This window comes from Panulirus ornatus, chromosome 34 (genome assembly GCF_036320965.1).
Source record: "Panulirus ornatus isolate Po-2019 chromosome 34, ASM3632096v1, whole genome shotgun sequence".
Classification (NCBI taxonomy): Eukaryota; Metazoa; Arthropoda; class Malacostraca; order Decapoda; family Palinuridae; genus Panulirus; species Panulirus ornatus.
In genome coordinates, this window is record NC_092257.1 from 15,705,413 (window position 1) to 15,721,807 (window position 16,395).

Consider the following 16,395-nt stretch of genomic DNA (forward strand, 5'->3'; position numbering starts at 1 on the left):
TTGGGTTTTCCTTGAGAGAGGTTCTCGTTACGTAGAACGAAGCAGTGTGAGGTTCTAGCAAGAGACGAGAGGTTCTTCCTTCAAATTTTCTATTCTTTATGTATCTTTTTCCTTTTTGTTTCGTACAGGTGAATTTCTCATACGTACAGAGTTCATAATGAATCATTCAAAGATCTGCTGTTGAGGATATAAGGGGTGAGGAGGAGGAAGGTAACGAGGAGGGGTGAGGAAGGGGAAGGTAACGAGGAGGGGTGAGGAAGGGGAAGGTAACGAGGAGGAGTGAGGAAGGAGAAGGTAACGGAGAGAAATATATTGATATGGACAACATTGGCCTTACTTGTGAGTGTGTGTGAGGTACGGACGACCCAGCCTCGTTGCTAGTGTGGGTCTGGGAGGGTGGGGGTCGTCGAGATGGGAAAGACAACTATAAAATCAAAAGCTTGGGGTCCCCGTAAGTACATGTGATTGGACAATCACATGTTTACCAAATGGCGTCGTAGCTTCGTTTCTTCGATGTATATCAACTGACTGTTATATTTCTCTCTTGTGTCTCCCCTGATGATGTGATTATTACACGAAAGTGCACTTGGGAACTTATCGTGTTTCATTTTCCCCGTGGACTCATAGGAATATCTTGATCACGCGCAAAATTGTGATCCTTTCCAATATATATATATATATATATATATATATATATATATATATATATATATATATATATATATATATATATATACCCCACCCTTACCAACCTACATCTCAATTTCTTCAACCCTGATCTGGTGTAACGCCCCCTTACCCGAGGTAAACACGTTACACTGCATGATCGTCTACCTATAACATCACCAGGAGTTATAGTCTGGGGTGTGAACAAGGAGCCTCGAGATGTTGTGAGCTGGGGGTTATGAGACACGTAGCTACCAAGGTCGAGAGGTTGTGAGCCTTGGGCATATATCCTTGCTGAGGTGTTCGGATCGGGTGACTGAATAAATCAGTTGGTGTAGCGGTGTGCGATGCTTTAGGTGTAAAGGCACGATACTTGGGTAGGACGTTACGACACTTGGGTACGACGGTACGATCCTTGGGTACGACGGTACGACACTTGGGTACGACGGTACGATCCTTGGGTACGACGGTACGATCCTTGGGTACGACGGTACGATCCTTGAGCACGAGTGTACTTGATTTTTGATCGCGACCCTTCTCAAGGCTCGGGTCAAAGGTCAGGTCATCGTACCAAAGGGTCGTCCTGTCTCGTTCAAAGGTCGCACCACCATGATAAAGAGTCGTACCGTCGTACTTAAGGGTCGTACCGTCGTACTTAAGGGTCGTACCGTCGTACTCAAGGGTCGTACCGTCGTACTTAAGGGTCGTACCGTCGTACTCAAGGGCCGTAACGTCGTACTTAAGGGTCGCACCGTCGTACTTAAGGGTCGTACCATCGTGCTCAAGGGTCGTACCGTCCCGGGGCGGGCTAAATTTAGTCTAACAAAACAAATCCTCCAAATTGAAGGCTTTAAACTACATAAACAAAACTGTTTACTGAAATAATAATCCTATAAATAAAACGACTTTATTTGATATTTATGTTCAGGCGTGTATAAGGTTTTCCCAGCCATGACCTTATTAATCCTCACATGGGTAGAGATCCCAGGTGTCTGACTCTGGTGAAATTATGAACCTTCTGCTCCTGGCAATATGTTCCTCCTCCCATGTTCTTCAAGCTCGCTCATCGCTTCTTAAGTTCAAATGTTCTTCATAACACCTGAAATATCTCATGCTAACAGCCTCATGCAGTTCTTCATCAACCACCTCACTCATTTTGTTCATCTAGAACACCAGCTTGTTCACTATGCAAGGTCAGAGTGGAAAATGGGCCAAGTGCTTTGCCTTAATAGTTGTGGTGCCCTGTTATTATTATTATTATCATTATCATTATTATTATTATTATCATCATTATTGTTATTATATATTATCATTATTATCATTATTATACTACTACTATTATTATTATTATTACTATTATTATTATTATTATTATTATTATTATTATTATTATTATCATTACTATTATTGTTATTATTATTATTGTTATTATCATCACTATTATCATCATCATCATTCCTATCATCATTATTAATATCAACATCATTTTCCTGCGACAAATCAGAGAATATAGTCTACGAACAGCCCATCCATTAACTAATCCAACAAACCATTTAACGACCCATTCAACATTTGGCCCATTCAGCTGTGTATGGGGTCAATTAGAAGCATGATGATATCGAGGTAAATAACACGTTCTAAACTAGTACACTGGGTTCAAAGGTCATAGGAAGTAAAGGAGTACTTGGGTCGAAATTGGTACTATTTTCCCGGTATTAGAATAGGAAAAGAAATTGGGATCTTATGTGTTTATGAAATAGACTGTCTAATGGGGGAAATATGGTATGAACGCTGGCTTGAAATTACTTCTATATCTGATTTTCTGGTGGATGTGGGGGGTGGTGGGTGGTGTGTGTGTCTGGTGGATGTGGGGGGTGGGGTGGTGTGTGTGGGGGGATGCCTGGGCGAGAGTGGGTAGGAGCGGTGGATGTGGGTGGATGAAGGTGTGTGTGGGTGATCTGTTCTCGAGAGAGTTCGACACAATTTGTATATACATATCTCTCTCAACTGTTTCGTTCATGTAATGTTTTCACCTATTTTGGAGTCATGTACGATCCTTTGAGTACGTGCTTTGAGTAAGAGGGCACGACCTCTGAATACGACTGTACGCGCTCTGAATATAAGGGTACGACTCTTGAGTACGAAGGTACAACCTTTGAGCACGACGGAACGACTCGTGAGACGTATACGATCTCATATGAGAGAACAGTCCTTTTTATATATAACACTAGGGGCCAGGTTATACTAACAATTCAGACATGTAACTCGAAATAGATATAACGGTATCAATTCAGATATCCAAGTTCAAAAGCTAAGCAACAGATGGCACTGTCGTCCTCTCTTTGTTTACATGTCTATATATACCGAGTTTTGCTCTGCCTGCTCGATTCGTCCGTTCGCAGAAACCATCATATCGCCCGGTGAACTACCGAGAAGAACAGAGATAACAAGGCCTCACGAACTACCGGGAAGAACGTAGCGTTGTCTGATGAACAACCGTGGAGAACAAATAGCGGAGGGAAAATCTAAGAACCGGGTGAAGACGGAACATCAGGTGTCCATCTTTGTGTTTCCCTCCGTGCCACGGTTCCGCCCCCCCAACTTCCCACCTCCTCCTTACAGCGCCCAGACTCTCCCCCAGCCAACCCGGATGTTTGCGACTTTCTTCCCTAAGCAAATAAACCCGGTGTCGCGTCTCCCGGTGTATTAACCCCTTCTTGTCTTCGAACCTTTTTTTTTATTTTTCACACTTTTTTTTTTTTTTTTTAGGGGGGACAGATATCGTCAGGCTGATAATCCCGAGGTTACCAATGACGGGTTCGCCCTTGGGGTGGGTCTGTCTGTCTGTCTGTCTCGGATGAAGTGGGGGAAGGAGGTGGGGGTGGGGGGTAGGGGGGGGTCGGGATTGGAGGGGAGGTACATATCTCTATTTGTGTATCTGTGTTTTCATTGCTTATTCTCACTTCACTTCTTGAGCACGACGGTACGACCCTTGAGCACGACGGTACGACCCTTGAGCACGACGGTACGACATTTCGACGTGACGGTACGGCCCTTGAAGATGACGGTACGATCCTTTGGTATGATGAACACTCCTTCGACCTGACCCTCACAGATTAGGTCGAACATTAGGTCATCATATATATATATATATATCTGTGTCGAATAGTCGTGATTAAGGATTGAACCGTCGTGCTCAAGGGTCGTACCGTCGTGCTCAAGGGCCGTACCGTCGTGCTTAGGGGTCGTATACCGTCGTGCTCTAGGGCCGTACCGTCGTGTTCAAGGGCAGTACCGTCGTGCTTAGGGGTCGTATACAGTCGTGCTCAAGGGCCGTACAGTCGTGTTCAAGGGCAGTACCGTCGTGCTCAAGGGTCGTACTGTGGTTTACAAGAGGTTTAAAAACAAGCCTCTCCGAGGACCAGCCTTTCCCAAATACATAATTCCACAAAGTACAAGACCGGGACGTAAACACACAGATGACAGAGGTGTCAATGAGACGAAGAGAGTATATCTTACACAGCATGGTCTCTGGGCAGCCATGACTCAACGTCACTTGAGAAAGAACTTATGTTTACGAACGCTGAAGAGGTCAAGTCCCCTGGGGGCATTGCATCTCAGCTATACCCTTGACCTTTGACCTGATACTACAAAATATGTTAGGGGTACAAGATTAACACGCGCCCCCATCCTCCCCCCATGTTTTGCAGAACTCGCTTGAAGCGGTAATTCTGATCACCCTAATATAAGAATCATTCTATAATACGGGCAGAAGTTGTGAAGAAAGAGACAAAGAAAAACGAGCTTAACTAACTAGAATGTCTGAGATTTGACCGAGAGGAAAAAAAAGAAAGAAAGGAAATAGATTATTAAGCCAGAAGTGCAACAGACGGTATAGGAGAGCAACAGACGGTTCATGAGTGCAACAGACGGTATAGAAGTGCAACAGACGGTCCATGAGTGCAACAGACGGTATAGAAGTGCAACAGACGGTATAGAAGAGCAACAGATGGTACAGGAATGCAATAAACGGTATAAGAGTGGAACAGACGGTATGGGAGTGCAACAGACGGTATAGAAGAGCAACAGATGGTACAGGAATGCAATAAACGGTATAAGAGTGCAACAGACGGGAACAGATGAGAGGAGGGACCAAGACAAGAACTGTCGCTCTGTTGTGATGACCCTCAGAATAGAGAGTGAGGCTATGTTAACTGGACTGGAACAAGACCAGACACGTATCCCTGGAAATGACTGGACGCTTGAATGTCCAGGTTCAGCAGGCATCGAGAGAGAGAGAGAGAGAGAGAGAGAGAGAGAGAGAGAGAGAGAGAGAGAGAGAGAGAGAGAGAGAGAGAGAGAGAGAGAGAGAGAGAGAGAGAGAATGTGGGATGAATTGCTTCCCTTCAAGTCCCCCTAAACTGCCATATGTTACGCCATTACCAGTTGAGCGAGGTGACGGCACACCACACCACCACCACCACACTACCACCACCAGGTGTTTTGTGGGCAGCCCACGGGGGCCCTTGACACGGTGTGTGGGCAGGGTTGATCACAATATACGCAGTACGAACAGCACATTGGCTGAAGCCTCGCTCCCCGGGGTGTCGAACCCTCGTCTTCCAGGCCACGAGGCAAATACGCGCTCGCTCACCCTCTCAACCAAAACGAGCAGTCATTACGAAATGTTTGAGATGGCCTCGTAAAGGAAAATCTACCGTGGGTTTTAATGCATGAAGTGTATGAGTCAGTATCGAAGATTAGGAGTGAATATCTACATGACTCATTACGACTCAAAATTAACCATTAAGGATGAAATGACAACGAGGGGAAAAAAAAAGAATATAACACTAACTTAACATTGTCAACACTTTAGCCTCATAATGACCTGTACGTGGACGGGAATGCCTTCTTAGTCTCGATATATACACCTTCAACATACCCATCTATGATATCTGTACACCGTGTTGAGGGCGAGATGCGTTGCTTTTAAACTCCTCAAGCCCTGAGGACATATCTCAAGCCCTGAACCCTGTCTTGATGGCGTGATGAAGAACGAAATTTGCTACCACTGTGTTGTCTCATACCGCCACACAGCTGGACTTGGTCCAGCCCTTCATGGGCGATGGACCAAGAGGAGGTTTTTCTCCCACAGTTCAAACGCTTCGTCGCCTCTATAGCTGGCTAAGGGCTGGAGGTATGGCACTCTACCAGACCATGTAAGCAAAGGACAGATGACATATATATATATATATATATATATATATATATATATATATATATATATATATATATATATATAAGGTTTCAATAGGACTATTCCGCAGATCTGGGCGAACTATGGAGAGTAAGGTTAGATAAATCTGAAGGTGTTGAGTTAGATTAGACGAGGGAATCTACGAATGAGGTTAGGAGAGCCAAAGCTGAAGTGGTCAAGTGTTGAGTAATCAAGTTACACTGTCAGGATCTGGGTTACCAACGCAGAGGTTAGATTCGCTGGCAAGGAAGAGATTACTCTGACGGAGGAGGAGGAGGAGGAGGAGAAGCAGAAAGAGGAGGAGGAGTAGAGGGAGGAGCAGATGGAGGAGGAGGAGAGGGAGGGTGTCTTCTGGGGTGTAGCAGTTTCTTTATCACCCTAGTAACCAGGCGACCGTAAGTATAGCCTGAGGAGGTTTTGAGGCTTGTTTGGTCGATGTTCTGTGTCGTTTGTAGGGCGTATATGTGTGTGTGGTGTGAGGCCAACTGGAGAAGATCTGGTCACAAGGTGACACATTATGAGTTGATTTTCAACTACATTCACTTACTGACACTGTTGAGAATTTAGCCTTATCAACTTGCAGTGGCATATGGGACGTATGTCCGAATGGGTAAACAAGAACCCTTAAGGTACAACTTGTGAGATTAGAACATCCGTTTCAGACCTAGCAAGCCAACGAGTCATAACTGACAAGGCCCCCTAAACTGTGGCCACAAGAAGTCACTCCCAACATCGTTCTGTCGTCTGTAAAGAAACGATCCTTTGATCTTTTTGACAAAAAATCGTCCAATCTTTGATTAGTAATATCGACTGTGCTAAATCTAAAACTAAATACTTCCACTAAAATTTTCGAAACTGCTTCATCAATGTGTGCTCGAAGAGAGGGAAAATAAGATTCTGCAGACGTATGAGACCTTTTTGTTGATGTCTCATCCAAATGGCACTTTCAAATGCCTCTCTTCCTTACCTAATGAAAGAGTGATATATGCATGACGTCATGAAACTGTGCTTTTTATCGCTCATTAATCTATTTGCGAAGTTCTCAAGACTTCGCCTGCCGGAGACTCTGTATCAGAGGGGCGTGAGACTAGCTATGTGATTCGAGCAGAGAGTGAACCACTTCAGGTATTATAGTCCTGCTATGGTTCGAGCAGAGAGTGAACCACTTCAGGTATCATCGAATCCTGCTATGGTTCGAGCGGAGAGTGAACCACTTCAGGTATCATCGCGTCCGGCTGTGGTTCGAGCAGAGAGTGAACCACTTCAGTAAGTTAGGCACACGGTGTCGACTCCCAAGACCGTCTCTCTCTCACACATACAGATTCTTACGACTTACATCCCGTTAAATAGCATTAACATCGAAGTCTTTTCTTCATGGTGTCCCATCCTTATTACTCTGCATTTACTCCAGTTTGGTTTCATCAATCCACTTCACAGACCAACTTTGGACTTTGTCTAGGTCCCCTTGTAAACTGATGCAGTCCTAACTTAATTTCGTAAGACTGATATTCGTGTGTTACAGGGAGCGAGTTTTTTTTTTCACGCTCGCGTTGCCCCCGTCACTTACCCTTGTGTGTGTGTGTGTGTGTGTGTGTGTGTGTGTGTCAGGACGAACTACAGACACACTGACCTAGTTTGGTGCCCTACAGACACAACTTATGGGTCTCTGTTTTCCTCAAGTACGAAAGAAAATGGGTACAAAAGTTAGTCCTGATGTGAAGGCGTTGCTTCGCTCGCCAATGTCCAAACACACACACACACACACACACACACACACACACACACAGACGTAGGTATATAAAGAGATACAGTATAGCACCTATTTGTGTGTACATAAATTACCTATTTGTACTGTACGAAGGAGGGAGTTCTACACTCGTGGGGGGCGCCCCCTTAACTTTCTCTACTAGTGTCGTACACCTTTTCAAACTACCGTATATGTTGCCTGTGTACACCATCTCCTGGCTCAGTTAGTCCCATGCATCCACAACTCTTGTACTACAACAGCAGTAGTACTTCCCTCATGTCTTCCCGAAGTAGTTTTCACTTTGATTTCATATGATGGTCTCTGGTGGTACATTCTCTCTCTCTCTCTCTCTCTCTCTCTCTCTCTCTCTCTCTCTCTCTCTCTCTCTCTCTCTACTTATCTATCTATCTATTTATATACATACATCATATATATATATATATATATATATATATATATATATATATATATATATATATATATATATATATATATATGAAAAGTATTCTAGGTTGGCGAAGATCATCACAGTAAACACACCCGCCTCGCTGGGATCAAAGACATATATGCACCACGAAGACAAAAACCTCATTAAAGAATCCCCCCCCCCCCCACACACACACACATCAAGAGCGCCTCTCCTCCCTCCATCCCCCTTGGCACGACCAGAGGGTCCCTCCCACCTAAACTTACCCCCGGGGGTAGACGTGGGTAGAAATGGTAGACACACACACACACACACACACACACATACACACACACACACCCACCTCCGCAGGCGGCCCGTGACCTAAGCTTCCCTAGAGGGAATAAAACGTTGAAAATAAGGTCAATGGGAGATTACGTGTTGTGATATTACCCATAGAACGATTTTGACGGAAAGGGATTCCTTATCATCTTATTTTGGTAAGGTCTTTCTGTGTGTTTGTTTGGCAAATACCATTGTGGCCAGCGAGGCAGAAGAGGAGACATACAAAAAAAAAAAGACTACCGCAGTAACCTGAGCCAGGGAGAGGAGCTTGACAGCCACTAAGAACTACCCACATTCAACCCCCAACCCCCCAGCTTCTTGGCTGGTGTTGACGACGTCTTGGTGAGGTGAGTCTCCCATTTCCTTATGGGATTCTTGGCTTAACGTAACAGCATCCCAACCTCCCTCACTGATATACATGCAAAAGGAACTCCTCATCTCGGAGTAATTAAAGATCTTTTTAACTCTAGGATGATTAGGATGTATCGCCCTCCATGACATGGGACGTTCCAAGACTTGCGATACTGGCGCTTCTTCACCACACACACACGACAGAACTCTCCTCCTACATAACAGTGCACGTCACTCACTCCTACATACCATACACCTCACCCACTCCTACATAACAGTACACGTCACTCACTCCTACATAACAGTACACGTCACTCACTCCTACATAACTGAACTCCCTCTTCAACATCACAATGGGTCGAACTTCTACACATATGGAGCTTGGCCTCATCAGATCAGGTTTCGAACCTCTACTTAAACAACACATACTTTATTACTTTACAGAAGAGGATCCTCACTGAACAACGAAGCGACTGCTCTCGCGCACTCCATCAAAAGCCACTTTTACATCACGGTACACTCTCGTCTCTACGTTAGGAAGAGCCTCATTATTTCTACGTGATCTGTCCCGTGGATTGAATCACACATGTAAGCCAAGGCGAAATACCCCTGATCAGAGACGAATTATAGACGTCATTTATATGCAAATGGGAATTGAGGAATCATGCAATCATTTGCCATCCAAGTTCCCCCCATGCATAGTACGAGTGGGTTTTTGGGGTCTCTTAATTACCTCCTGAGAGATATCTTTTTTTTTTCATGGTTTGTAGATGGGGTAGTTTCACGTCCAGGGCCACTTAATGAACGACCACCCCCCACCTCTCCTTCCTCCTTCCCGGTAGTTGATCCGTTCCCGAAGCCCAAACAACCCACGAACCACACGAAAGTCGTTTCTCAAAAGATACCGAACCTAACCTAACCACCACCACTATCATCAACTCATCGATCCTCCCGAAGGCACCTGGTTGTAAGCGCAAGGCCAGGAACTATGTAGATACGTGGGGGGGGCGCCGCGGGCACGCACGTGAGTACATACCGCGTACCGGGCGTTTGTTGTGTAAGACGAGCGCGAGGTGTGGAATACAAACAGCCACCACCCCTTTGTAGAAGACACAACAGTCGCCCCCTTGTGTCACCACCACCACCTCACAGTATGTTCAGGGAACGCCGTGCGAACTGCTACTACTCCTTCTTCTCCTCCTCCTGTGCCTTCAGGAGAGAGTTATGGCTGTTCGTACCACCAACCGAGTAAGTGTATGAGAGCAAGCGGATCCTCGTGATTAGTGCACTTGAACCGACGCTCTTGAATCGTGAAAACTAGGCAAGACGCTATTTGTAAGCAAGGTCAACAACGTAAATATCACCGAAGCGAATGGTACGAAACGTACCTCACCTGTGTGACGCTTTTGGTACTGGGGGGGCGTTAGATCTCCTTGTGGGGGTAGTGTGTGTGTGTGGACGATGCATGTGCCCAGAGCCTGTGGAGTCTCAGAAGTAGCTTGAAGACCTGGAGCAGGTGTTTTAAGATATTCGACTGGTGTGTTATGACTTAACAACACAGGGAGGGAGCTCGGGGCAACACTAAGAGGTGAGGCATGGAGGGGAGGTCTTAATGAATCGAGTTGTCGATGGGGCTTAAAGCCCCCCTAAGATATCTTAAATGACCAAATAACCAGCCAATCATCGTTGAGCGTTTGTGAATACCGATTGGGTAGTTGTGGTAGTTTTGTGGTGGGTGGGTGGGTTCGTGGTGTTGGTTGTGGCTGGAGTGGTGTATGTAGTGGTGTCGATGGTGTAATAATAGTGGCTTGCATCATACCTGGCACATCCTTTGTACTCAACCAGAGCCAATACGAACCAGAGGGGAAAAATTTTTGGAATTATATCATTGGATTATGGAATTCATTCATTCATAAGACGAACGGAAAAGACAGTGTCGGCAGAATGGATGAAGTGAGGGAAAGCTTTGGTAATTATTTATCTGTTTGGTAATCATTTATCTGTTTGGTAATTGTTTATCTGTTTGGTAATTATCTATCTGTTTGGTAATTATCTATCTGTTTGGTGATTATTTATCTGGCGTAGCTGTCTCAGTCTTCGACAGATAAACGGACCATTCACGTGAGAAAGTAAGGTTGTGGTTAATAGGTAGGAAATTATAATCCTCTTCCAATGATGGAGGATAATTGTAGATAAAGGAGTATAATTGTAGATGTGGGTACAGGTGAACAGACCCATATATCTATCTATCTATCTATCTATCTTAACAGAGAGAGAGAGAGAGAGAGAGAGAGAGAGAGAGAGAGAGAGAGAGAGAGGGACTGGTTGGCCATATAAGCGCATAAGCCGGTCACACGGTAAAGAAAACGGGGGGTTGGAGCGGATGATGGCACAGGGTGCAGGAAGAGAGAAAGAAAGTGTGTGTGGTTGGGGGGGGGGGGGGTTGGGGGGTTGGGGGGTGGGGGGAGGGTCTACTGCTGTACAAGAAGGGTGTCATGTGGTGTCGTAGTGCGGGAGGGGATCAGTGTGTCAAGGCCACCAGGGACAACGGGAACCCCAGGTTGGCTCTCTCTCTCTCTCTCTCTCTCTCTCTCTCTCTCTCTCTCTCTCTCTCTCGGAGCTAATCTTTTTTTTTGCTTTCCCTTCTTTCTTTCTTTCTTCTCTTCCTCCTTTCTATACCTCTTCCATCACTGACACCTGGGGAGCTCTGGTCACCTTCCTTCATCTTTCATCCTTCTTTCGCTCCAAGATGACCACCTCGTGTCGGTCACTGTGATATAAAAGAAGAAGTGGACACCCCCAGAGAGAGAGAGAGAGAGAGAGAGAGAGAGAGAGAGAGAGAGAGAGAGAGAGAGAGAGAGAGAGAGAGAGGGAGGCAACCATAACGGTCAATCCTCGTATGGCTGACTGGACTCAACATCAAAAAAACTAGGGGAAGCGTAAGCCAGACGCGAGTCACGGATCCATGCCTCCTTGGAGGCTGGGAGACGAGCAGACGACTCGCGTAGGACGATAAAGTTTCCAGCAATCGTCGTCCTGTGCTGATATGGTCCTCGGTGTTCCTTTAAAAGGATCCCTCCCCCCCTCCACACACACACACACACACACCCTTACACACACACACCCTTCTTATCGACGCTCCTTTTGTTAGCAAGGTTCCTTTGGCTCGTGGGAGGGTATCCTGTTTGTTTCTTTAAGGCCTCCTACTCACGTAGTTCCTTGCTCTTGAGGCTCCTAGCTCACGTAGCTCCTGAGGCTCCTAGCTCCCGTAGCTCTTGAGGCTCTTTGTACCTAAGGCTCCTTGCTCATTAAGCTCCTTCATCCAGTCAGGCCAGAGGCAAAGACCACCCCCCCCCCCCATCCCCGCATCTCGAGGGGAGAAAAGAGACCAAAATCATTTCTATTAACTGTGTCGAGAACGTACACATGATCTCGTGGACACTACATGGTGGACAGACGAGGAGTTTTCTTGGACGCTGTCCTAGGCCAGAGAAGTTTCCAGAGACTTTTGGATGCTGCCTCATCATAGGGGAGTTTCCAGAGGCGTTTGTGGTCGTTACCCTAAGACAGAGGAAGTGCCAGAGGTTTTTCTGGATGCAGTCTTAAGACACAGAAGTTTTCAGAGAGAGAGAGAGTTCTGGGAGCTATTTTGGAACAAACGCTTTCCAGAGACTCTTCTGGAATCTGTCTAAGGAGTAAAGTTTCCAGAGGCTCCTTCTGGTTGCCGCCCCCAAGACAAAGGCTTTCCAGAGACTCCTTTGGATGTTGCTCTAGGACAGAGACTTTCTTGAGAGCTCGTGAGGGACAGATTCTTTCCATAATGGTCCGTTATGACCTCCTGCAGCGTTCCAGCACACTGGAAAAGGAGCTGGAAAATCTCTTCTAAACTTGAAACGATGTGCAGATTATCAGCTGGACTTTTTGGTCTGGAATATTAGATTGATATCGTAGATTTCCGAAAATTTGAGAAATCAGGTCGAATCTGTGTTTGGAAAGTTACAGTCTGTCCAGAGGAAGTTCCAATCTGTATATGTAAATGAATTTGTTAGCTTTCCAGGATCAGATCCTAACTGGACGCAATACACATGGGTTCAGAATCCACAGCGTACGTAAGACACAGGATTACGGCCTTTTAGCTGTACGCAAGATTTAGTATCTAAAACCATATGCGTTAAGTAATCCAACCTTCAAGAGAGTCAAACCCCCTTCACTTGTAGGATACAAGACCACAAGCGGATCTGAAACGTGTGGTGTAGGATCTTATCCCACTTAAAAACAGGAGACAGTCTGTCTCTCCTCAACGACAGAAGGATCAGATCGTGTGCCAGCTGTGGCTCAGTATAACTCACGAAGATAGCCACACTCTCAGCTTCTAGGACATTTCCTGGGCGCGATAACGATCTCTTTATTTCTCTTTCATTTCCCATGCACGAGAACGATCTCTTGTTTCCATTCCATTCGCTGCTTCCGCTCACGAAGAATTAAAGACGAGGAAAGATACTCATGGTGAATAAAAGATCAGAGGAAGACAGGAGTGAGTGCAGAGTAAGAGTGAGATGACATGGAAGCGAGAGGAAGAGAGTGAAAGTACAATCAGAATAAAGAAAACAAGCAAAATAAAAAGAAACCTTAAGGGGTCATTAAGGGAACACCAGAAACCACCATTACGTGCCTCATATATATATATATATATATATATATATATATATATATATATATATATATATATATATATATATATATATAACAATTAGAAGAGATCGGCCATATATTTTTCTCCGCATCGTGCTTCTGGTCAAGTCCCTGACTTTGGAAAGACACATATTCCTTTCCTCTCCAGATTTATTGGTCTAACGTCATCCCGCCTATGTCACCATCTCTGTATCTTATCTTCGGGCGATTTACCCGAGTTATCATCTCGCTGTTCCCGTCACCACTCAGACCCCCACTTTTTTCACCATCCACGCTCACCATTTCCACCACAAACCACACGTTCTTAAAACTCATTATTTCGTCCAGATTGCCTCACAATCCTCGCTCACCATCACATCCTTTAGAAAAAAAAATAAATCTCTTTTGAGGACGAGACGCACGCGGAAGCGCGGGATATCACAAGAGATGTCAAATGATCCACAGAACTGGGTCTATATTCAGCTTCCTGTTAACCTGGGCATAGCTGATTGCTCTCTGTGGTGTGTGTGGGTGTGTGTGTGTGTGTGTAGGTGTGTGTGTGTGTGTGTGTGTGTGTGTGTGTGTGTGATAAGGAAGAGTCTAATCATAATTCTAACTCGTCTGCAACTTGATGTCCACTGACTAAAAAATATAACAAATATCGCATTTTTGTTAAGGTTAGAAATCAATGTCTGAGGACGTTTCATCTTTTCTTACCGATGGAAATCCACTGAAATAAGGCAATGGACGTTTAAACCACCGAGGTGAAAACTTGCGTTGATAAATTCTTAATTCCTTTGTGGTGGTCGGGTTAAAACAACGCGTCTCATTAGCGGTCGACAAAGACTAGAGACAATCTCATATATATTTATCAGTTGTTCGTTCGTTTATACAGATGTCAGACTGCCGTGACGTCACGCATGTAAACACCAAACCAGCCAATCAAGAGACGCTTTTATGTTTTTGAGGAGACGTGACGTCACGTTCTAGTTGTCAGACGCGTTCAGATTTTTTTTTTCTTTCTGTCTTTTGCGGGTACAAACGGAGGCAGTGACCAGCTGGGAATGCACACACGCGGGGCCGTCTGACCTACAAACGGGCGAAGCCATCTGTCTTGCCAGGGATGAGGTCGCATGACGTAGAACCTCTGACGCTGACAAGCCATTCGTAAGGAAAAGAAGTTGAGAAGTAGTTAAAGGCGTGACGCCGTAGGGTTTAGACCATAAGAATGGTCCTCATTAGCATGGGGCTCGGGTATATATGTATTTTGTTGCCAGCTCTTCCGCTAGTCTGGGGGTGGTGGTGGTGGAAGGGAGGAGGGGAAAAGGTTGAATATAAGTCTGTCCCGTGTCGGAGAACACGCCCCCGAGGGGCAAAGGAGATCAGTGTGACGCCAAGGATTGCCAAAAGGAGATCAGTGTGACGCCAAGGATTGCCAAAAGGAGATCAGTGTGACGCCAAGGATTGCCAAAAATCTCAAAACTCTGGCCACGCCGGACGACTGACTCGGTTACGTAGCTTCCTTTGAGGACGATATGGTACGACGGGACGACCCCTGATCACGACGGCAGATCGCGATGGTACGACCCTCAAGCATGATGTAACGACCGGTGATTACGACGGTACGACTCTTGATCACGATAAAAGATAAGACCCTTGTGTAGGATGGCTTGAACTCTGACCTGTCCCTTATGGGCGAGGTCAAAGTCACTTTCATAAAGAAAAGAACACGTATTGACTTGACTTCCTCCAAGTAATCTTTATGAGCCTTTAAAGCGACAGAACCAATGACAAATTCTACGGTACAGCTATTCTTCCACTTCCTCGACTTGATCCAACTCCAGCTAACTCTCCAACTTGCTCAAGGCGCTGTTCTCGGTACCCCCCATTTTTCTCCTTCCATAATTACTTCGAAAGAAAGAAATGGGATTCTAAGAATTTAAGAGAGTATTTCCATCACACAGGATCCTCGGAGTTCGCTACCCGTAAAAGCCAATTGGGATAATGTATATGTCTCTTGCCCACTTGAAGGGCAATGCGTCTTTGAGTTATACCTCCGTTAATCAATCGTCTATTTCCCATCGTCTTCTTGGAGATAGAGTTTAGTTCAATCCTTCCCGAAAGAGGGAGGCAATTCTAACCATTGTAACTATCACCCCGTTGATCCGTTTCCAGAAAGAAAAAAACACATCGAAACTCTTTCCAAGAATCACTCTCTTAGATTCTTAGAATCGCGTATCGCTTCTTTCTAACTACCTCGAAATGCAAGGTCTGCCGGTGTGACCCATATCTGGTCCTCTTCTTCCTCCTCTCTCACAAGGCTTTTCTTGAGTCTTTTGTCATTGTTGTGGACGTCAGTAGCGCATTTGACGGAGTGTGTGGCTTTAAAGTCGTTTCTTGTTCTCAACTTCGTTTCCTTTATCCTTCCGCCGTCATCTGTTTTTCTCCTCATGTATAGTCGTCCCTTCCAAGCTTTCCATCACGGTGGTGACTGATGGTTCCACTCGTCCACCTGGATCTGGTGTTGTAGAGGGTCGTGTCTTATAACGCTCTTTTCCTCTCTCCGTAAACAATCATCCATCTCCAACCTCTAACCCTGTCTTTCTTCACTCTCACCTCGACGATTCCGTTTCACAATTCTCCATCTCATCTTTCTTTCTCTCTTTATTTCCGCGTCCTTTCTCTCTCTCTTGCGATGATCACGTGTCTTCTCTCAATTCAGACTTGCGACAGGTCACAAGGACAGTGACAGTTCAGGGTTGCAAAGTAGGGACGGTTCAAGGTCACAGACCAGTGACAGGTCGGGGACAAAACCAGTGTCAGTTCAGGGTCACTCATCAGTGACAACTCAGGGTCACAAAGCAGCGACGGTTCAGGGTGTCACAAACCGGTCAAAAATGTATAACTAGTAACAACAAAACTTGAAAAAAAAAGTTGGGTATCCTTCAGTTT

The 16,395-nt window shown here is 45.3% G+C and overlaps 1 protein-coding gene across 6 annotated transcripts in view; it reads left to right on the forward strand.

The window, feature by feature from the left end:
- The window catches only part of LOC139759931 (uncharacterized), a 118,505-nt gene that overhangs the window by 2,537 nt on the left and 99,573 nt on the right, over positions 1 to 16,395 (forward strand). The window contains exon 1 of one of the 6 annotated variants that reach the window (XM_071682573.1): positions 5,999 to 6,318. The exons of 4 other annotated variants lie outside the window; for them this stretch is intronic. The gene's annotated coding sequence lies outside the window, so the exon portion shown is untranslated. Of the gene's footprint in view, positions 1 to 5,998; positions 6,319 to 8,341; positions 8,769 to 16,395 lie in introns of those variants that run through there. One more of the 6 variants, XM_071682572.1, reaches the window with a different exon arrangement.